Genomic DNA, 24,105 nt, shown 5'->3' with positions numbered 1-24,105 from the left:
CAGTCTCACACCAGCGCGCCCGTTTCCGACGCGCGGGCTCCAAATTACTGTCAGCCCACCATCATTTCAGTTCCGTTACACGTGCCCCACTTCTTATTGAAGTATCTAACAGTGATAATTCAATAAGAAGTCTCTCCTATAATGAATCTGAAATTTTCATTAAGCTTTTTACCAAGGGTTTTCCCTTTCTTACTGATACACCTCGGTACTTATATTACTTTGTTTAAAATTAAACACCAATTCTTTCTATCTTTCCTGCTAAACATTACGTAAATGATTTACATATATTCTTTACAATTTTCTTACATCTAAACACAGTACAATTTAAATATCTTTTTTTTTACAAAAATTTTAAATACACTTCTTTTATCTCAGGCAAGTAAAACACACGTTATGCGCCTATTACTTTATAGCCTGTCCTTTTCACTTTACCTCCTCACTTTTCTATCTCTTCCACAACACTTATTTACACATCTATTAAAGCTTTCTTAGAAGCTCAGTCTTTCCCAGTCTGTTTAGTCTCTACTTAAACTAGAAGTTTCATTAGAATGCTGCAACATATTTTAGTGAACATTTACCTTTCACATAGAACAAAAGAAACAAAACTATTTACATATTGGTTTACTTTAATATTTATTTATATATTTATTTTCAATCTGGTAGAATTCGTGGCTCATACCTTTTGAGATCCACTATGTTTCTTACTCCCAGGCGTTTGCCTGTTAATGGGTACTCTAAATAATAAGCATTAACATTGGGTATGGACACTATTTTAAATGGTCCATTATATATATATTTAAATTTGCTGATCTCGTTATTAATTTCACTTGACTTTTCATGTGTTTTTACAAGAACGAAATCACCTATTTTGAATTTAGGATTCCTTACTTTTTCGTCATGACGACGAATTCTCGCATCTGCTTGTTTTCTCATCTTGTCTTTTACTAAGTTCTTTTTACTATCATAATCTAATTCAACTCTATCTGGAAATTCCAGTAGGTCTTCTACTAGACATTTACTTCTCGTCTTTTTCAGGATTTTTTCTGGAGTAAATCCAGTGCTCTCGTTTGTTAATGAATTCATGATTTCTTCGAATTCACTCACATACATGCCCCACTTCTTGTGGTTACTATGGCAGTACGTCCTAAATAACCGACCTATCTCACGCAAATATACCTTCTGCCGGATTGCTTGATGGGTGATAAGCTGAGATATGTACCACTTCTACCTGTTTCTCAGTTATCCCATCCTTCCACATTTTTGAGCAAAACTGAACACCATTGTCTGATAGTATTCTCTTTGGCTTCCCTACTTTCACAAAATAATCACACACCATTTTATCATACACAGCTCTGGCAGTAGCTTTTCTCAAGGGATATAGCTTAATATACTTTGAGAAAAGTTCAACTGCTACAAATATGTATACAAAACCCCCCCTGGTTTTCGGTAATGGTCCAAAGATATCTACTGCTACTATTTCTAATACTTCATCAGGTTTTATTGATTGCATGGGCCCTTGATTAGTTGCATTTGTTACTTTCGCCTTTTGGCATAGATCACATGATCTTATCCTCTGTGCTACCCTTTGTGCCATGTTGTTAAAGGTAATGCATTCATCTAACTTATCGGTACACTTCCGTGCACCACAATGGCCATATGCCAAGTGAACATAATCTATCAGCACTTCAGTGTGTTGTTCCGGCCAACATACTCTCCACTTCCCTGGATTATTTAATCTTTGAAGATACAGTACACCTTTATGTATTTTATATGAAGCCCTTATGTTAGTTGCGTCCGGATTGTCAAACTTGACCTTTACCGACTTGAGTGCATCATCATCACCTTGATATCTTCGCATATTCCGACATATTTCCCTAATTTTTTCTCTTCCTTCCGCTTTTTTGAAGTAATTCACCTCAAAAACATCTTCCCTATTCTTTACACTTTCTAGTGTCTCACATTCTTCCGGTAATCTCGACAAAGCATCCGGTACTGCATGTTCTTTCCCTTTAACATACTTGATCTCTATATCAAATTGTTGTAAAAACAGCGCCCATCTGGTCAACCTGTTATGTAACAATCTGCAGTCCTTCAAAAATATTAAAGCTTTGTGGTCTGTATGGACCACAGTCTTATGCCCCCATAAGAAAAGTTGAAATTTCCTAAAACCCCATACTATAGCTAAAGCCTCCTTCTCTGAAACCGTATAGTTTCTTTCGTACTTAGACATGGTTCTACTCGCAAATGCTATTTGTCTATGAGTTTTTTCCCCATCTATCATTACCTCCTGAAATATGGATACTCCCAATCCATAATCTGAACTATCTGTTGCCATGTGGAATGGTTCACACAGGTCAGGGTGCCATAACTTTATGTTTTTAGCCAAATTGTCTTTTAGCTGGTTGAATGCTGTTTCACATTCCTCAGTCCACATATACACACTGTTCTTCTTAAGTAGGTTGTTCAGATGTGGGCTATTGAACACCTGATCATCCACATACTTACGATAAAAGGAACAAAGTCCTATAAACGACTTTAGTTGTTTTTTATTCTTGGGAGCCGGAAAATTTCTTATTGCTTTGACTTTATCGGGATCCTTTTCAATTCCCTCTGGTGTTACTATGTGACCTAAAAACTTTATTTCTTTCTTCACAAACTCGCATTTTTTCAGGTTCAGGGTCATTCCTCCTTTAATTAAAGCTTTGAACACCCTGTCGCATAACTCCATGTGCCCTTCCCATGTCCTTGTAGCAATTAACAGATCATCTACATAAACCGTGATTAGCGAACTAAGTTCATTCCCTAAAATTTTGTCTAAAGCCCGAATGAACACTGAAACGGAAGTATTTAGGCCAAATGGTACCACTGTGAAATGGTAGCATTTGCCATTGAATAAAAATGCCGTGTACTTCCTAGACTCCTCACTTAATGGGATTTGCCAGTATCCTGCAGTTAGGTCTAAACTAGTCATGTACTTTACACCATTAAACTTCTGCAATAAATTATTTATGTTCTCTGGACGATCCAACTCCATCTTCACTACTTTATTCAGAGTACGAGCATCTATCACTATTCGTACACTTCCATCCTTCTTACCTACTATCACCAGTGGGTTATTATATGGGCTAGAACTCCGTTCAATGACGCCAGCTGAAACCATTTTATCTATTTCTTTTTGAACTGCTTCTTTCTTAGACAAGGGTACATTATATGGTGGTTTAAAGAAAGGTTCATGCTCCTCTACCTCCATGCAGTACTCATAATTTATCACTCGTCCCGGTTTGTCCGAAAATACCTCCTGATTTTCTTTCAGAATTTGCCATAGATCCTCCCTTTGGGCATCAGATAGTCCTTCCGTTTTATCCACTACATTTCGAAGGAGTGTCTCCTTATTTCCATCTTCAACTATCTGCCTCACCAGAAACCAATCGAATTTTTGACCTATTCCTGAATCATGATCATCTCTAAATTCTACCCATCTCAGCTGGTTCTCTTCCATTACTCTAGATGATTCAAATGGTATTTCTAATACCGCACTATCAACTTTACAAACTATTATCCCTTTGTCACAATCTATAATTACTTTCTGTTTTATTAACCAGTCAATGCCTAAAATGATCTCGGCACTGAGCTCTGGAACTACTAAAAATGCATTCGAAAATAGCTTGTTTTTTCTCTTAAATTCCATCATCACTTGATGTTTAACAGGTTTACTACATTTCCCTGTCGCCCCTATCACTTTAACACCTGTTACTGGCATCATGACTACTCCTCGTTGCTCTTTGATCATCTCAAAAAATTCGTGCGAAATAGCACTTATTTGAGCACCCGTATCCAACAATACATATAAATCGTATCCACATATATTAATGGGTAGGATTGTTTGCATCCTATTGTCCTCTTTCATACTTTCTTTATCTTCCCATAATAAATCCTTTTCCACCGCCAAGTCTTGCCATATTATTTTTCCGGTTTTTATAGTGACCATTCCATCTGGAGGTTTCTTTCTCCTTTTCATCCTAAATTCTTTCACCACTTTTTCCAATAGTGCTTCGTCTAGGCTCTTTAATGCCATCTCGTTCTCATTCGAATCTGTCATGCCTGAACTCTCGGTTGCGGAATCGGAAACTTCCTCTACTTCTTTTTCTCCCTGGATGCTTTCTGATGATTCTGACGATAATTCCTCCTCCTTAGAAATATTACCTTCTTCGGATTCAAATAATTCTTGCAAATTATAATCCATTTCTCTACTTTCCCTTTGTTGGATAGTGCATTCGCCACTCTTACTTTCATTATTTTCCCCTACTAATGGAATTCCAGTCCCACTCAACTTATTTGCTTCAGTACTACAGGGATCACAACACTCTTTCTCTTGGTTAGATACACTTTCTCTAATTTCTTTAAAAGAATCTTCATCACAGTCATGTACTCTTGCTGTCACTAGGTACACATCATAATCGGTATGGCTCTCTAACACCGTCATATTCGGGTCCAAACTAATCACTTGAGTGGAAGATCTCCCTAATTGTGCTGGCTGGCTTTTGAGCTGATGTACGTATTCTGCATACGAGGTAATTTCTGAATTGGCATGTGTCTCTGCACTATGCCCCTTTTTCTTATCCACCCTTCCCTCTTTAATTACTTCTCGATGCGATTCGTCGACTATTCGTACGAACCTTTTACCATAAGTCACATCACTCCTACCTTGCCCCTGCCTCTCTGCACAGTTGCCATCCCTACCGACAAACAACGCCTTCTCTGACTCTTCCATCATCAATTCGTCACTCCGACCTCGAATTGTACTTATTTCATTCACGTGAGCCTTCACATCCGACCGATATTCTTTTCCTACTTCATTTCCCTTAATAATTCCTCCCTGCTCTCTCTCCTCTGTTTGTATCCCTGCAAAGTTTCGTTTATGTAACTGCTCTTCAGGCGAACGACGCACTATCCTACTATAGTACTGACTACTCCGATCTTCCCTATATTTGGGCCATTTCTTTCTTTCCGCGCGCGTTAGGCCCTTGACCTGCGCGGTATTTAGTTTTCCTGATTTTGATAATGCATCCCGTTTCCCTGATAGTGTCCACTCCCTCGCTGAGAGTTACCTCCTCGACCTCTTCCTCTCATCATGTTAATTTGCGGTTCATTCCTACCACCTTTTACTATTCCATTCTGATTTCTGAAACCTCGAAACTCTCTAGTTTCACGCCACCTATCTTCATTCTCGATTTTTTCTAAAAATTCATCGAATGTTCGATGAGTGCCTCCTACATAACGCTTTGAATCGTCAGGTAGCTTTTTCCACAACTCCCACACTATCTCCGATTCTGATCTACGATCTTTAAGATACTCCAAACGCTTGAACCATCCTTCACAGTATTCTTTCATGAGCCCACGCCCATGTTCTGGCATTCTGGCGACAACGAATTCTCTCCACAACCTATCCCTCTGTTGTGTGCCCCAGAATTCCTCAAGGAACTTTTCTTTGAAGTCTGTAAACTTCAAATTGTCGATATCCAAATTCAATCCCCAACGTTTAGCATGACCTGCTAAAGCGTCTATTACTAAATTAATTTTTTCTTTATCCGACATGTCTGTTGGTAAGACACGTTCACAATTTTTTATAAAATCCATTGGATGCCATCCACCTTGTTTCTTTTGAGGATCGTATTTTTCCTCCCTACTCAGTATTTCCGATTTTTGCATTACCAATGGGATACCACTACAGTTAAGAAACGTCTGATTCTGAACTTACTGACTTAACAATTTTATCTCATTACGCAGTGTATTTTCCTGCTCCTGCACACATGCATCAAAACTCAACATGGTATTGCGCAGTGTTTCAATATCAGCTGCCGTTTCTTTAACAATCTCTTTCTTTACAACTGGTACTATCACCTGTAATTTACTTTCAATTATCGGTTCTAATTTTTTCCTAACCAAAGGTTCCACTGATTTCTCTATTTTCTGAATTTCGGTATCAAATCTTTTCTCTATTTCTGTGACTTTTCTCTGAACATTTGTTATTTCAGCCCTAATGCTATTTACTGATTTGTTTACCTCTGTGATACGTTGGCTTTGCGTATTCAAAATATCTAAATTGGCTTTTATTTTACCAGATAGGTTTTCATCCAGTTGGGATATATGACTAGCCATTTCTGCTTTCAAACTAGCATTCCCTTCTCGAATTTGCGCCACCATACTATTTAACAAACTTGTTAATTCCATATCCTCTCCCTTGTTACTTGCATCCACAGATACATTAGGTTCACTTTTCACTACCTTTGGTTTCACTTCCCGTTCCTCCTGTTTTGTGGGTGTGGATTCATCTATAGGATTTTCCAACCCTACAACAGTATCTATGGTCCCTAATTCTGGGTCTGACCTTGTAATGTTTTCGTCTTGCTTGTTACTATTCGACTCCATCTCATGCTGCTGTATTTCGTGCCTAATTGAAATGTTGATTAAACCAAGTATTACTTGTTTAACTCCTACTATTTGACTTTCTTTTGCTGCTTTGCAGGTTGTCGTCTTGAACTTACCAATTGTGGTATATTTGTCTACAACAGAATTTAAAATTTAAAATTTTCTTGAAACTACAAGTTTATATAAAACACTTTTATTGCAGCCATTATTCTACAAACTTGGTAAGTCGTGTCACGGTCGCCACATGCGACCGAACCGCCGAATCTTTCCATCAGTAAACGGGGTATGTTCTCAAGTGACTCCGTTGTTTTAACCCCTCCACTGACAGAATGACCCGCTTCCTACTTCCGTATGTATAAAGCCAATACGGACTTGTAGCTGTCACGCCTTTGCGCTTACTGCTACGTATTTTAACCGTAAATAGCTCAGCCCTAATGGTAAGAGTTAGTAGTGAATTCTGGCGTTATTAATCTTTGAAGACAGCACAGCTGCCACAAGCTCAGCTCACTTTTACTCCACTCCTACCCTCGTCATTACACCACATTAACTAGGTGCTACATGGACCTTGCTAAATTCACTTGCGTATACATTTTTGACCGTTACTCGCCAGTATTTACCTATTGGATTAGTACACTCCTAACCGGACTATTTCTCAAAGAGCTGTGATGATTGAACGGGTTCGATCCACGGCCTACAGTGCCCTACAGTTCACACGGTAACACTGCCTACCTGACCCATTTAACTTGGTAGTGAACTTATGTATCCAATCACCACTGCTAGCAGCAGTAGATAATCCTATCAGCACGACGAGAGCAGCAGACTTACCGTCGAATCCTCCTGAAAATACTTATAACTACGGTCGCCAGCTCTGAAGGAGCAAAAGAATAAATCAATTTTTTGGCTCGTTTCAAAGTGAAACGGCTTGAGTTGAATTTTAAACTTAATTCTGAATATTACTATTTCTGATCATTCTAGGTGATTCTACAAAGTAAATACTCTCTCAATTTCTGTGAGTTGGCTTGGTAATTACCACCAAGACAATTTAAGCAACTTAATTTAACAAACTTCTACCCTTCAACTTATTTAATGATTTTGGGATATTACTCTTTGGACAATTGCTATAGAATTAGTTAAGTGACCTTACTTGAAAGGTTACTCAGAAAAATTTAAGTAACTATAAATAGGCGACTCATTCTGGTGTGACCATTGCTCTTTTCTACATTCTTAAACGCTAAAGTATTCTACAACCAAAAGAATTGTAAATGAAAGAGGCGATGGTGGCCTCAGTCTGATTTCACTACACTATGTTTCAGGTTACTACACTTTACAATGAACAACATGCGTCGTAATTTTACTCATTACTATATTCTGTCCTCTGCACTTGCACAAAAGAAAACTGATATTCTCCTTTTACATGTATACAAAGTTCGACTTAACAATTTCAAGCAGTCTTGCCTTGGGTAGACGTGTCGGTGCTGGTGGTGAGATGCATGTGGCTAACGCAGCTCTTCACGCCTCATGCCCTCAATGGAGGCTGGAACTACGAGCTGTATAAGCTACTGCACGTCCGCTATAAAATCTGGGCGCAGGAACTCTTACAATCAGCCCCAGTGGCATAGAGACGGCTTCGACAACCATTCGTCGCGTTCTACTCCACAAAGGGCGACGATATTCGCCTCTTCGCTGTTGCACAATCACTTTTGCGTGAGCACAGTTACGCACGTCCTGTCACGTCAACACTCTCCAGGCCATTGCATTGTTCAGTCCCTGTGTCTCCAGCTACCTCTAGCTATGCTTGTATCACCAAGAGTGGGGGCGTTCCCCTACCGTCTTTTCACCGAAATCATTTAGTATTTAAGAATAATTATATTTATTACCCTGGAGTTCATACCAGTCATAATAATTTACTACTAGCGCCTTATAACATTAAATCATACACTAATAACTTATAATTACCAAGAAAAAGAATACATTTGACTCCGAGAGCTTAGCGCATTGTCTGAGACAGCGCTAATTCCCAGTTTCGCCAATAGATGGAATCAGGGTGCACTCCCTGGCAGTCTCACACCAGCACGCCCGTTTCCGACGCGCGGGCTCCAAATTACTGTCAGCCCACCATCATTTCAGTCCGTTACACACTGGCGAGTGCTGCTACTCTCACAGGGACTGCCTCTGATGAGGAGACCACAGCATGGGAAATAACTTGATTTCCTAGAATCTTCACTGAGTAGATGAGACGTTAAAATATGTGATCACGTGTCTCGGCTTATCCCTAGGTACTTGATTGTTTCCGAGAAAACAATGGTCAAAGTTGTAGAGGTACTTTGTTTATCTTTTAGCGAGTACGTAGCTCAACACCAGCGATGTTAGACTGGCTGGCGTCGCAGCTACACATTTTTGCTTGCCGTGTTCGAAAACTGATTATTATTTTTGCTTTTGTTTTCCATTCATCTACCCAATTCTGTAGAAGAGTACTACTCGATTGTTTTGTAATGTGTGAAAAAATAACATTATCCTTATTTGTCTACTGATCGTATGTCTGGTGCATGAATTAAAAGGAAAAGGAACAACAGATGAAAAAGGCAATTATTTTAAATTGTTTTCGGTGTAGTTCCTGTAGAGTCTTAATTCAGAATCTACTCCAAGCGCAAGTTTTCGATAAAGTGGTCCATTATGTGTGGTTTGCCGAGTAATTAATGCCAACACGGAAAACCTTCATTTATATTAATGACGTTTCTTCACATGCGAAGAAATATCAGTGTGGCAAATCTGCCTTCATGCAATGCTCGTTGTTTGGAATTTCTGTGTTTCGAATGTTTCTACAGTCGAAACCAGCCAAGGGAATGAACCAAAAATCTTCCTGAAGAATAACCTGAAATATAAAATATGATAATCAGTATAAGAATTGATATAAGAATTAAACATAACAATATGAGAATTTAAAAACGACTGTATCACTTGTAATTGCACAATTAATATAAAGACCTCATATCTCCTAATTTGATAAGAAACGTGGATACATATATGAAAAGATAAAATAAGAACTGTAATCGGGTTTCGAACACAGGGTGCAAAAGTGACAAACTGCGACGGTAGCTGTTGTGCTACCATTTCGACTGAGACAATCGCCACCTAAGAGGTATGTAAAGTACATCGAAAACTTTCACCTATTTCTCGGAAACTGTAGAATATTTACGTATAATCCGAGACATGTGTTCACTTACGTAGGGTCCTCTTCCACTGAGCGAGGTTTATTGGAAATTGGGTGATGGCACTTGCCATATTCTACTTGGGAGTCCAACTTAAGATGCCGGCACTCACACTTAGCTGACACATACGACCTCTGGCCCAGTTGCACCTCTCTCCTGTCACTACTAAATGCATGCGGACAGCCGTCCCTTTTTTTCATAAGATCGGTGTTCAACTATTTCTGGTACTACTCCTACAATTCCAAAATGTGCGAACTTATTTCATTTTCAGAAAAAAGAAATATATAGCCATAATAGCACTTTCATTTTTAATTACATCCAGTTACACAGGTAAGATTGACGGTGGTTCAAATGGCTCTAAGCACTATGAGACTTAACATCTGAGGTCATCAGTTCCCTAGACTTAGAACTGCTTAAACCTAACTAACCTAAGGACATCGCACACATCCATGCCCGAGGCGGGATTCGAACCAGCGACTGTAGCAGCAGCGCGGTTCCCGACTGAAGCGCCTAGAACCGCTCGGCCACAGCGGCCGGCATTGACTGTGGGTAGAGAGCCCTTACAAAGCTTTAAACCCTTCCTGCCTCATATATGTTGCTTCATGAATTTTCAGTGCGGTTTACGATCTGTCTCGTCACCATGAGGGATTCTGAAGTGATCTATTTCAGTCAGACAACTAACCAACCACTACACACGGCAGCAGGCAGTTACAAGATTAACGACGGATACCTCACACTTCTTGAATCAATGACTCGCTTCCCCTGGCTGGAAAAATGCCCCGGACCGCTTTTTCTGCTGCTATTGTCCAATAGTCCGAATTTTCTGCCGTTTTGACTGCAGTAGTGCAATTATTTTGCTGTATAATGTATAAGTTTCTGAACCTGTTAGAGTGCTTCGACTATTTTTTGGAATCTACCTGATGGCTTCGGTAAGTTCTTCTTTTCATAACCAACTGAAAAATAGAAATCTGAAGGGCGTGAAGTAAAATAGCTGTATCTTGAGAAGAACACTATTATACGAGCATTAATAATAATAGCACGTACAGATTAATAAGATCTATTTCTCCATAGTCAAAATAAAGCTTTTCCCACCTGTTAGGCAGCCAGTTGACCTACGTTACTTCACCTGTCACAGGATTGACTACTACGTAATGAAGAGGCTGGAACAAGTGACTGTAATCCACAACGTTTTTTATTTTATTTTTATTTATTTATTTATTTATTGTTCCGTGGGACCACATTTAGGAGAAGTCCCCATGGTCATGGAACGAGTCAATACATGAAATTATAACACGATTGTATAAACAGATAAAATGAAATATAAGAAACATATTCAGGCGACAAGTCGTTAGTTTAAATAAAGGAAATTAAGAATGTAACACTGGTATTTGCTTAATTTTTTAGCTCTTCCAGGAGCTCCTCGACATTATAGAAGGAGTGAGCCATGAGGAAACTCTTCGGTTTAGACTTAAAAGTATTTGGGCTACTGCTAAGATTTTTGAGTTCTTGTGGTAGCTTATTGAAAATGGACGCAGCAGAAGACTGCACTCCTTTCTGCACAAGAGCCAAGGAAGTGCATTCCACATGCAGATTTGATTTCTGCCTAGTATTAACTGAGTGAAAGCTGCTAACTCTTGGGAATAAGCTAATATTGCTAACAACAAACGACATTAAAGAAAATACATACTGTGAGGGCAATGTCAAAATTCCCAGACTATTGAATAAGGATCGACAAGAGGTTTTCGAACTTACACCATACATGGCTCGAACAGCCCGTTTTTGAACCAAAAATACCCTTTTTGAATCAGAAGAATTACCCCAAAAAATAATACCATATGACATAAGCGTATGAAAATATGCGAAGTATACTACTTTTCGTGTTGAAATGTCACTTATTTCAGATACTGTTCTAATGGTAAATAAAGCGGCATTTAGTTTCTGAACAAGATCCTGAACATGGGCTTTCCACAACAGCTTACTATCTATCCGTACGCCTAGGAACTTGAACTGTTCCGTCTCGCTTATAACATGCCCATTCTGCCTAATTAAAATGTCAGTTCTTGTTGAATTGTGGGTTAGAAACTGTAAAAACTGAGTCTTACTGTGATTTAGCATCAAATTATTTTCCACAAGCCACGAACTTATATCATGAACTACATTATTTGATAATGTTTCAATATTACACACAAGATCCTTCACTACCAAGGTGGTGTCATCAGCAAACAGAAATATTTTTGAATCACCTGTAATACTAGAAGGCATATCATTTACATAAATAAGAAACAGCAGTGGCCCCAGCACCGACCCTTGGGGAACGCCCCATTTAACAGTGCCCCATTGGGACTGAACATCATTACCACTCTCAATATTGCGGAGGATTACCTTATGCTTTCTGTTCTTAAAGTAGGAGGCGAACCAATTGTAAGCTACTCCCCTTACACCATAATGGTCCAACTTCTGCAGTAATATTTTGTGGTCAACACAGTCAAAAGCCTTCGTTAAATCAAAGAAAACACCTAACGTTCGCAACCTTTTATTTAATCCGTCCAAAACCTCACAGAAAAAAAGAGACTATAGCATTTTCAGTTGTTAAGCCATTTCTAAAACCAAACTGTACATTTGACAGCAAATTATGTGAATTTAAATGCAGCAGTAACCTTGTATATACAACCCTCTCGATAACTTTAGCAAACACCGATGGCATAGAAATAGGTCTATAATTGTCAACATTATCCCTGTCTCCCTTTTTATAAAGTGGCTTCACTACCGAGTACTTTAATCGGTCAGGAAACCGGCCACTCCTAAAGGAAAAGTTACAGATATGGCTAAGTACTGAGCTAACATACGTGGAACAATACTTCAGTATTCTGCTAGATACCCCGTCATATCCATGAGAGTTCTTGGTCTTTAGTGATTTAATTATTAACTCAATCTCCCTCTTGTCAGTATCATGGAGGAGCATTTCAGGTAACAGTCTCGGAACACTTTTTTCTAAGAGCGCTATATGATTCCCTGTTGGGACTAGGTTTCTATTTAGTTCACCTGCTATATTCAGAAAGTGATTATTAAGTACTGTACATATATGCGACTTATCAGTAACACGGACATCCCCACTACGCACTGATTCTATATTCTCGACCTGTCTCTGCAGACCAGCCACTTCCTTTACGACTGACCATATGGTTTTAATTTTATCCTGAGACTTAGCTATTCTCTCTGCATACCACATACTTTTTGCCTTCCTAATAACTTTTTTAAGCACCTTACAATACTGTTTGTAATGGGCTGCTGCATTTAGATTTTGACTGTTTCTAACGTTTTGATATAATTGCCACTTTGTTCTACAAGATATTCTTATCTCTTTAGTCAGCCACCCAGGCTGCCTATTTGTGCTAGTACCCTGTTTTGAACGTTCTAACGGAAAGCAACTTTCAAAGAGCACGAGAAAAGTCTTGAGGAAAGCATTATATTTATCGTCTACTGTATCAGCACTATAAACATCTTGCCACTCTTGTTCCTTGATAAGGTTTACAAAAGTCTGTACAGCAACTGGATCAGCTTTCCTAATACAGCAACTGGATCAGCTTTTTCGTGGCACAGATAAAGGAATGTTTGAGAGACGTGCACTTCATGCACCATTCAGTGCTCGTATTTCACATTTCTACTCCCAGCATTCTGGTATTAGGTAAGATAATAATTCAGGCAATATTAACCATTTCTATGGGTTACCTGATTTATTTGACGATTTTTACAGTTTGTCTGACACTGATCTGTGAGAGGATCTTGGCGCTAGGAACTTTTTTTATTTGTGGGGGAGGGCAGCAGTTTTCGTAGCAGCTATGATGGCTTTCCGTTCCCTATCCTTTTTCCGATCGCCAGGGTAGCACGTGGTGTCTCCCTGTGAAATTCCGGTCCTATGATTGGCCAGTTGAGGCGCGTGCCCGTTTTTCGCTGGTGGGCGCCAACCGCCCTCCGCGGGTGGGTGGTAGACAAAGGGGCAGTAAGTCAGTTCTAGTGTGACCGTGCCGGAGACCGGAGGGGTTGCTTCCAGGAGATGAAGTTCGTTAAGCATGAGCGCCGACGTGCACTGTAGATTCGCTCCCTGGGGCCCAGGGGGAATCTTATGGGCATTGTGAATAGTTTCGCGTCTTGTGGGCTTTATTCCTTTAGTACGGGAGGCTACCTAGCGATTCACGGACAGTAGCATCTTTCTTAGTCTTTGGCTGATTCATGTTACTGGTCGTTGCATGGCTGCAACCCCTTCCTTTAGTAAATTGGACCCCATTTGATAATACGGCGATCGTTCCAAAAATTCCTATTCTTCTGCTACCGTGGCTTGTTATGAACGTACGTTGGGGCAGGCTACTCGAATCTTTCTTCCCCCACCCCCATTTGGTTGTATCATTGTTCGATTTTCAAGTGTTTAATAAATGAGTCCTTTAATCTTACATTCTCCCTTTTATTTCATGAAATCACCCCTAGTGTCACAGAATAATGCAGAACCATAACGGTTGCTATAAGATCATGCAGGTCTCGCGCCGTTAACGATAGGATAAAGATGTAATATCGCGCGCCTTGCACGACCATTGCACGCATGGCTCCGATAACGGTAATAATCATTTTCAATTATTCCCCATTGATAAACTGGGAAGTGTTCACGGCTCAGTGTGAGTACGTGAGCACTAAATCCACTTGATGTGGTGGAAGTAGTGGCCACTGTTTTACGTTGCTGGTTTAGACAAAATATCAAAACTCACAGCCCCTACAGCAAGGAATAGTAACCTGAAAATAACGAGCCACCGCTTTTATGCTACATGCACTTTTCCTTTTGGATCGTAGTTTTATTACTCATCTGATGCGGCCCGTGCACAATTTACTTCCGCTGTAGTATTATCATCAGCGAATTGTTGTTAATGCTCTTTCAACCCAAATTTTAATTCCACTTTTGAACGTTTATTTTGTTACTGGTGCGGAGGAACTGGAATTAGCTGCAACACAGTCTGTAGAGTGGAATTGGCTGGGTGTTTTCAAGGTATAATGGTAATTCAGTAGTGACGCCATTTATTAACAAGGCTACTGCTGTACAGAACTGCTAAACTGTTAAGTAAAATTATCTGAAAATGATTAATTTAAAGAAACACCACAATATCAGAAAAATCGTAGTGGTTCGAAACAATGTAAATCATTCCAAAAACAACAGTACAAAGGGTGAGAAACGCCATTACCAACAGCTCACTAACAATGGAACTGAATTACTGTACTGTATGTTACAAGCCTCACACGTAATACAATATTTAACTGGATAACATTCGAAACACCCATTCAGAGAAAAATCAATAATTTAACATTAAGACCTACCCCAAATCAGTACAAAAAATTATATTAAATTTAAAACATAAATTACGTAGAGTAGGTGCAACGTATTCAACCAGGAGCACCGCGACGCTAGTTTACACCAAAATATTGCACTGAAAGAAAACGTTCCTAGTATGAACACAAGTCATTCGAAAACACGAGTAAAATCACATAAGAGTATGGCAAGCCCGCAACACAGCTGAAAATCAATAATGAAACGTATCTTGATACCAAATTCAAACTGAGAATTTAAGTACAATGTTTTTATCAGTTCAAAAAGGAATCTGCTCCAAGGCCTTCCCGCCGACAACGTAAATGGACAAAGTAGGAAGGACACTGTGCAAACGATATTGTTTCTGTAGTTGCCTGTGGTACATAGTGGGCACTCATCTACACTGTTTTAAAATATCGATCACACGACTGAAACAGTCCTCCGTGATAACCCACGATATCCATAAGAAGTGTCAAAGATCACTAAGTGCTCGCTGGAATGCTTGAAAGCTTCCTTAAACAACCGTGTCAACGCGGCCCACAGCACTAATTACAGCAGCGTCTGAGGGCTTCTGGCACTGTCTTCCCGGCCTCAAACAACACCGAACAGTGCATCTCATTGTGTTCAGCGCCGCTACTCTGAAGCTGTCAGCCAGAAGCCGTACAAGGCCGAGGCTTCAAGCCTCTGCCGTTCCACTGCATGCTGCAAGACTCCACAAACAGGTCACCTTAGATCATTCGACGTCGCTGTCCTTTTGTTGCTGGTCAGCAGCTGTCCGTCCTCTTCCCAGGCGCTGGCTCCAGCACGGTACAACAGAAAGCCTTCGAGAATGGGTCGTGCACCGTCCTTGGATAGCTCAGTCGGTAGAGGATTTGCCCGCGATATAGGCACAGGTCCCGATCACTAATATCGGTCTGGCACACAGTTTCAATCTACCATCAAGTTTCATGTCAGCGCACACCTCTCTGCAGAGTGAAGGTTTACTTACCTAAATATAATATAGAGTAGTTCACTTAAATAAACATATCTAATGTATCGTCGTTCACGACGATAAACCGGTAACGTTGATTATTCTTAATGTGGCTCCCACTCAAGTTAAACCAAATATTTGAGGTGGGACTCACAGATAGTTGGAAATATTGTGTGTTGCAAATGCCCAGTGCTCGTGGTCGTCGATATTTGCAGCTCATTCTGATCCTGTAGCATTTAAACAAAAGCTGCGCGTTGTACAACAGAGCTCGGCTATGTGTTTTTCCCTTTATTTTATCTCAATGGAGAGGCTGTTTATGTCCCACTGGCGTTTAAAATGCTGTCAGGCATTGTGTCACGGTCTATTTGTTCCACTTTTATGCTACTTGTATAGCGATAAATATTCAATTAAAAGTCCTGCAGTTACACTTGAATGTTTGTGTGTGGTCAACTACTATATTTAGGATGTTTGAAATTTTGTACCTCTCACGTAATTTGCCAATCAGTCGTAATATTTTAATTAAGTGAATTTTAAAATTTCCTCGATGGCCATCCTGCTACTTTATGGAAACAGGTGTTAAATAAAATCCCATATGCTGCCCAATTTCCACACATCCCAGCTACAGACATTTTCATAGATGCCGTGTACTATGATTCGGTGGGAAACATATCTACATTAACCTTCAGCATCACGAAAATTGATAATTTAAATATTATTTACCTTCATGTTATTTTAAAACTAGTTTAAGGTCAGTTTTAAATTATCTCGCATGATGAGGCCAAAATTATCGCGGTGGTATCTATTTGCACCCATTTCAAATTATGTTCTCTGGAACAATATTCATCCAGAACTATGGTTCCGCCTTAAAACACGAGTCGTAAAGCTACCCTCCTACACCTAATTATACTTTTTGTACTCGAACGTTAGACGTGGCGTGCTCACAGAGAGTAGTGGAGAGGAGTAGCTATTTCTTACCATGTCACCTTATGGATTCAAGGTTTCTGATATTTTTGGGAACAGCGATGTCGTAATCTGTATAAAATCAGTGAAAAAAAAACAGTCTAGATCACGATGGTCATTTTAATAAATTACTGATCGTCATCTAGACTGTCTTTCTTCACTGATTTTATACGCTCTACTGATAATTCTCGTGAAATACTTTAAGCATACCAATCACTTTTTAAGTAATCCCGGGTTACACTGAAGTAAGAACAGTATATCTAAAGCCTGTCCTTTTACATTGCAATCAATGTGCTCCAGATGCTCGTTAAATTAGAACAATATCTTGAAGAATAACAACTCGCAAATATTCGTTCTGTCTTACCGCAGTGAAATGAGAAATCCACTATGCTCTCTGACATGAAATCACATGTATACGAATAATAACATTGCCCTACGTGGGCGCCAGAATGTAGTGAATTGGGAATTCTTCTCTGCTATCTGACATCAAATGGCATGTAGATGACTAATAAGACTAAGGGATTGGTGTGTGAATTTAACAGATTGCTTAGACGTTGGTGCAACGCGTCAACTAGAAGCTGTGTGGCGCGCTTCGGCTACTCGCATGGTCACACACGCCTTTGCTTCGAGTCCCAGGTACGGTCTCCACGTTGTCTGCACCTTGTGGGTTGCTAGGTCAAGGTTGCGATATTACGGTATCGGAAGGCGGATATTGGCGATGAAAGAGCCACCCTGTCCTCCTGCTTCCGCTTTGTCTCACCAACTGTCTCTTCCATCCTCATCCACCTCTCTGCCCAACGATTTCTCGGAATTTTCCTCCTCTCGACGATGTCATTGGCTGACCAAATTTACAGCGCCCCCAATGATTGTTCGCCGTTTCATAACCACGTCTCTCCATGCAGCGTGGAAATTTCCTGCTTTGCGTGGGCTGGTGTATAACTCGGGAATTGGCGTCTTCCTGAAGATTTCACCAGCGCTGGTGGCACACTCTTTCGACGTTTTCGTGCATTCCGAAGTTGTAGTGAAAGCAGCCAAATAACACTTCTCTGCAACCGTTATCTCTGCTGAGGTCCGTAATTTATAAGGAACGTTGTAATTGTCAGGGAAACATCTTTTTGAGCAGGAGAACATCTTTCGCAGGCGTACCTGTGCGAATACTTGGCGCTTTCTGTACATCCTTCCCAGTGACTGTGGGGTGCCGGAATTATCGACACTTGCTTGCTTTCTAGGGTGTGTAAAATGGCTCCTGCCATGCCAGAAGAATTCACATGCTTTTGCAGTGTGCATGCTTCTCGTTGTCCGCCAGCCTCTTCGCAATGTGCCCATTCTTAAGCGAGGCGAGGGCATCATACCGACAACCACCCTTGTGTCTGCAGGTTGGCTCTTATCTCAGCGCCTCTGGCGCTCGTCACATGGGGTCCGGCCTGCTTTCTCTTGGGCTGCTGGCAATACGATTCACGGAAGGCGGCTTCCCAACAGAGGTATCACATTCCTTCGAACATTCTGTTTGTTTGCTTCATTCCAAAAATGTGCAATAGTCGTGATTTAACACTAATGTCCTTTGTAGACCTGAGCTGATGAGGATGGAAACGATAGAGTAAGCCGCCCGCAGTGGCCGAGCGGTTCTAGGCTCTACAGTCTGGAACCGGGCAACCGCTACGGTCGCAGGTTCGAATCCTGCCTCGGGGTTTAAGTAGTTATAAGTTCTAGGGGACTGATGACCTTAGAAGTTAAGTTCCATAGTGACCAGAACAATTTTTTCGATAGAGTAAATTATGAAGTTTAAGCGTAATATCCAAAATGCATATTGTGAATCATTATTTTCGATTTTGACTGTGGGTGGTTTTCCTGCAAACTTTGCCATAATAGACAACAGTTCCAGTTCACTGAGTGATACCTGATAAGACATCTACGTGCTATCGTAGCTGTGGTACGACTATCAAGATTTGTTCTGCACTATCTAGCTGCTATAAATATCAATTATGAGGGTACGAACGTAAGGAAAACACAACACCCAGTCCCTGAGCAGAGAAAATCCCCGACCTGGGTTGGAGTAGAAATTTGCCCTCTTCACTTAGCAGTCCGCAGCGCTGATCGTGCGACTACCAAGGCGGACGCTTATACTATTGGTAGCGGCACTACAGCGTCCTCAACTCGAAAATTCGTGGGCACAGCGTATCAAAGAGAGGTACTGCCGAGTCACGGTATGATGTAGTCGAGGAGGGTTATGTGAGAGGCGTTCAATGAATTCGAAAGTAAAGTTCTATGTACCGACTTCGCAGTAAATCCTAAGAAATTTTGGTCTCATGTCAAAGTGGTAGGTCGATCAAAACAAAATGTCCAGACACTCTGTGACCAAAATGGTACTGAAACAGAGGATAACAGACTACAGGCCGAAATACTAAATGTCTTTTCCAAAGCTGTTTCACAGAGGAAGACTGCATTGTAGTTCCTTCTCTAGATTGTCGCACAGATGACAAAATGGTAGATATCGAGAAGGATGACAGAGGGATAGAAGAACAATTAAAACCGCTCAAAAGAGGAAAGGCCTCTGGACTTGATGGGATACCAGTTCAATTTTACACAGAGTACGCGAAGGAACTTGCCCCCCTTCTTGCAGCGGTGTACCGTAGGTCTCTAGAATAGCGTAGCATTCCAAAGGATTGGAAAAGGGCACAGGCCATCCCCGTTTTCAAGAAGGGATGTCGAACAGATGTGCAGAACTTTATCTCTAACTTCGATCAGTTGTAGAGTTTGGAACACGTACAATATTCGAGTATAATGACTTTTCTGGAGACTAGAAATCTACACTGTAGGAATCAGCATGGGTTTCGAAAAAGACGATCGTGTGAAACCCAGCTCGCGCTATTCGTCCTCGAGACTCAGAGGGCCATAGACACGGGTTCACAGGTAGATGCTGTGTTTCTCGACTTCCGCAAGGTGTTCGACCACAGTCGTTTAATGAACAAAGTAAGAGCATATGGACTATCAGACCAATTGTGTGATTGCATTGAAGAGTTCCTAGATAACAGAACGCAGCATGTCATTCTCGATGAAGAGAAGTCTTCCGAAGTAAGAGTGATTTGAGGTGTGCCGCAGGGGAGTGTCGTAGGACCGTTGCTATTCACAATATACATAAATGACCTTGTGGATAACATCGGAAGTTCACTGAGGCTTTTTGCGGATGATGCTGTAGTATATCGAGAGGTTGTAACAATGGAAAGTTGTACTGAGATGCAGGAGGATCTGCAACGAATTGACGCATGGTGCAGGGAATGCCAATTGAATCTCAATGTAGACAAGTGTGATGTGCTGCGAATACATTGAAGAAAAGATCATTTATCAATTAGCTAGAATACAGCAGGTCAGCAACTGGAAGCAGTTAATTCCATAAATTATCTGTGAGTAGGCATTAGGAGTGATTTAAAATTGAATGGTCATATAAAGTTGATCGTCGGTAAAGCAGATGCCAGACTGAGATTCATTGGAAGAATCCTAAGGAAACGCAATCCGAAAGCAAAGGAAGTAGGTTACAGTACCCTTGTTTACCCACTGCTTGAATATTGCTCACCAGTGTGGGATCCGTATCAGGTAGGGTTGATAGAGATGATAGAGAAGATCCAACGCAGGGCAGCGCGCTTCGTTATAGGATCATTTAGTAATCGCGAAAGTGTTACGGAGATGATAGGTAAACTCCAGTGGTAGACTCTGCAGGAGAGACGCTCAGTAGCTCCGTACGGGCTTTTGTGGAAGTTTCGAGAACATACCTTCACCGAGGAGTCAAGCAGTATATTGCTCCCTCCTACGTATATCTCGCGAGGAGACCATGAGGATAAAATTAGAGAGATTAGAACCCAAACAGAGGCATACCGACAATCTTTATTTCCACGAGACTGGAATAGAAGGGAGAACCGATAGAGTTGCTGAAAGTACCCTCCGCCACACACCGTCAGGTGGCTTGCGGAGTAAGGATGTAGATGTAGATGTAGATGATTCAGTATATCTATGAGCTTCGATTTCAATACCTGTGCAGCATAGTATCCTGTGGAGGTGTTAAACACTTCATTATAGCATTTGTTTCCTGATGGGAAAGAAATCAGAGCACTATGAGTAGTTAATGTATATATTGGCCCCGACATCTTGGTAGATGATTGTTGCAGTGTCTGTGTGTTTATGGGTTGCATTTTTTCATATGGCTTGTCAAGCCAATGGCAGCATGGCGCCTCTTGCCACAATTGTCACAAGTGTATCTGGGTGCTGAGGCAGGAGCAGTGGTAGCATTGCGAAGCTTTTTCTGCCTTAATCTGTCTAACAAGCCTTCATCATGCTTCGACATTCCAGATGATATGTCATCACGCCACTCTGGTCTCATGCTAGTCCGTGCCTCCCATCTGTTTGTGTCGAATCCAAAGCTGTCAATATCTCGTTTACAGGAGTCCTTGAACCTCAATACAGGACGTGCTACAGGTCTTTTGGCTATAGAGATCTCTACAATCATCACCTCACGTGGTAATCTGTCAGGATCCATACGGTGGACGTGTCCCAGCCAGCGGAGTCGTCTCTGCTTCAAGATAGCTGAAATACTGTTTCAGTTAGTTTTAGGTAGCACTGCTTCATTGGTCACTCGGTCCTTCTACGTTACTCCGAGGATGGATCAGGCACCGCATGTGGAAAGCATTAAGGCGACGTTCTTGTTTGTCATAGGTAGTCCATGTTTCCAATGCATACAAAAGGATGCTGAGGACGCAAGTTTGATATACAAGAATTTTGGTGGTCAAAGAGAGCTTTTTTCCAAACACGTGTAGAGAGTTTACCAAAAGTTGTCGCAGCTCTTCCAATGCGAGCATCAATTTCCTTGTCAACAGACATGTTTGATTCTATAGTAGACCCAAGATTGCAGAAGTTATCTACGACTTGCAGAGTAGTGCCATCTACTGTGATATTCGGCTTTGTGTGGAACGTCCCCTTAGAACAATTATACATGACTGTGCTTAAACTGACCTACAATATTTTTTTAGCGCAATGAAATCTGACTTTCAGTAATCCCTACAACAGAAAGGCCCTGACTAAATTAACCTATACGTTTCACAAATCACTTACCTCACAAAAATCTTCGTTATTCGAACTACTACAATACATCGAGCGCCACTACTGCCAGCTAAATAAAAGATTCAAACTACGGAAGGCACTAACTACTGATAGGCATAGTTAGCAAATGAAAGATTTTAATAGAGAACAAACAATGTATTTACCTTGATAGTCATAATATGTATAGCAGTTCATGACATCCAGTCTTACAAATTTCAAAACTCCGCCATTTCTCTCCCCACATCCACCACTACTGGCGGCTCACCTCCAACTGCGCAACGCTACGCGCTGTTCACTTCCAGCTGCCGCTGCCCAACACTACAATGGCAAACAACAACGCAAGCTAGCCGCAGACTGCACACAACACAGCCAGTGATTTTCATACAGAGCGCTACGTAACGTTGCCAATAAGAAAACATAAACAGCCTACTTACATAGCCCTCATGCACCCCACAAAAAATTTTACAAATTGTTTTGGGCAGTGGCCAATAATGATTTGATAAAATTTTTCATAATTACAATAACAAAGATATCAAATGCACACACTTATTGATACAATGTTGGTCAAAAGCTAAAATTTTCTCACAGTCCATTATAAAGACAGTCCTGATCATTCATCACAGTAAAATTTCAGTGTTTTTCTCAAAGTCTGAGCAGTAAAAGAAAATGCACACGGAAGTTGTGGATTCCCATGCAGTCTTGAAGAAGTAGTGTTGTCCTTCCAACGGAAAGACAGTGCTGACTCTCGACATGCAGACAAGTAATGGGTCACAACAGAGCAAACCCACAGCAGAGTCATTCGAAGTTTTGAAGAATATTGGTAGGCAGGTCATCACAGAGTAGACCCACTGTAGTCCTGGTAGAGATTACGGTATTGGTGGGCCACCAGAGGTGCAGACCCACTGTAGTCCTGGTAGAGATTGTGGTATTGGTGGGCCACCAGAGGTGCAGACCCAGTGCAGTCCTTGTAGAAATAATGGTATTGGTGGGTCATCAAAGATGCAGATCCACTGTAGTCCTTGTAGAGATGGCCAGTAGCCATCTGTTGTGACTGTGCAGGTGGACAATCTCCATTGAAGAGTCTTGTGGATAATAGAGCAAGTCCATAACCACCACTTGTGCACTCACAAAGTTTTTGGAATTGTCCTTAGAACCAGCAATGCTGTTATCCAATCCCTTGCTGAATTATTAACACATGTGCAAATACTAACAGTCCCTACTTATCACATATAGTCCATATACTATGACCAACAGAAACGTGTGCAGTGAAATGGAACTTACAAGTTAATAATATGATGAACTGGTGTCAATTACAATTTTATAATATAAGAATACAGTTACAAAGGTACAAAATACATAATTAAAGAACATAACAATACAGATAACATTTGTAGTACAGGCTTTACAAAAGAATCGAAATAACAATACATCAGTGTTACAGAAATTATGACATGAGTACATACATAAAAGATCAGAATAACTTTCGAAACATCAACTTCACACATGAGCATTAAAACAAAACAGAACAAATAATGTTAAAACATCTTTACAAAGTAGATAACACAGTATTAGAAAAATTCTACAACATAACAACATCAGCTAAACACATAAAGACAGGAAAACCACAAATACACAAGGGAACACAAACACATTCCGGAATAACACAAGGAAAGGACAGGGTTTCTTTTACTGCAGTATTTTGCAAACAAAACCTTCTTTACTTCTCGGAGATCTCCCTTCGTTCTTCATTATTTCCAAAAAGTCCTATCTATACCTGCTTTCTGTACTTTTTTCGTATGACTTCTCAATGCATTTCTTCCAATTCATCGCCACTCATTCTCTTATATAGTCTACCCCCTCTTAAGCTAACTTAAATCTACTGAACTCAGATGCTAAACTAAGGGACGAGGCAATGCAGCAGCACAGAACAATTAACACAAACAGCAATGACAAAAAAAAAAATGAAATTGGCAAAGCAAGCAGCAGCAAATGCAATAACTTATATCTAAACATGACAAAGCTCAAGCAGAAAAAATATTACAGTAAAAATGGCCATGTTTAATACCTATGTCACATCTTAACACTAGGGTGATGCATCATGA

This window comes from Schistocerca piceifrons, chromosome 5 (assembly GCF_021461385.2).
Source record: "Schistocerca piceifrons isolate TAMUIC-IGC-003096 chromosome 5, iqSchPice1.1, whole genome shotgun sequence".
Lineage (NCBI taxonomy): Eukaryota > Metazoa > Arthropoda > Insecta > Orthoptera > Acrididae > Schistocerca > Schistocerca piceifrons.
This window is presented reverse-complemented; position numbering follows the sequence as displayed.